Genomic DNA, 345 nt, shown 5'->3' on the forward strand with positions numbered 1-345 from the left:
ATATATTCATATATATATGTATATATATATATATATATATATATATATATATATATATATATATATATGTGTGTGTGTAAATGACCCTTAAAGGGAGACATATATAGAGGGTATAAGTGAGTATCAGAGAGCATATAACACAGAGCCAGGAAAACTGCCATAATTACATATATTTCTCTGAGGAACATTCCAGCCACAGTTTCCATCATCAATGTGTCCATAAGTAACTGGGACACCACGTGACCACGCCCACCCGCTGACGATTGGCTGCCACGGCTGAACCGCAGAGAGCGCTCAGCTGATTGGCTCTTGAATCAGCTGAACCGCATGACGTCACGTGGAGGT

Source organism: Mixophyes fleayi, chromosome 4, assembly GCF_038048845.1.
Source record: "Mixophyes fleayi isolate aMixFle1 chromosome 4, aMixFle1.hap1, whole genome shotgun sequence".
In the NCBI taxonomy this organism is placed as follows: Eukaryota; Metazoa; Chordata; class Amphibia; order Anura; family Limnodynastidae; genus Mixophyes; species Mixophyes fleayi.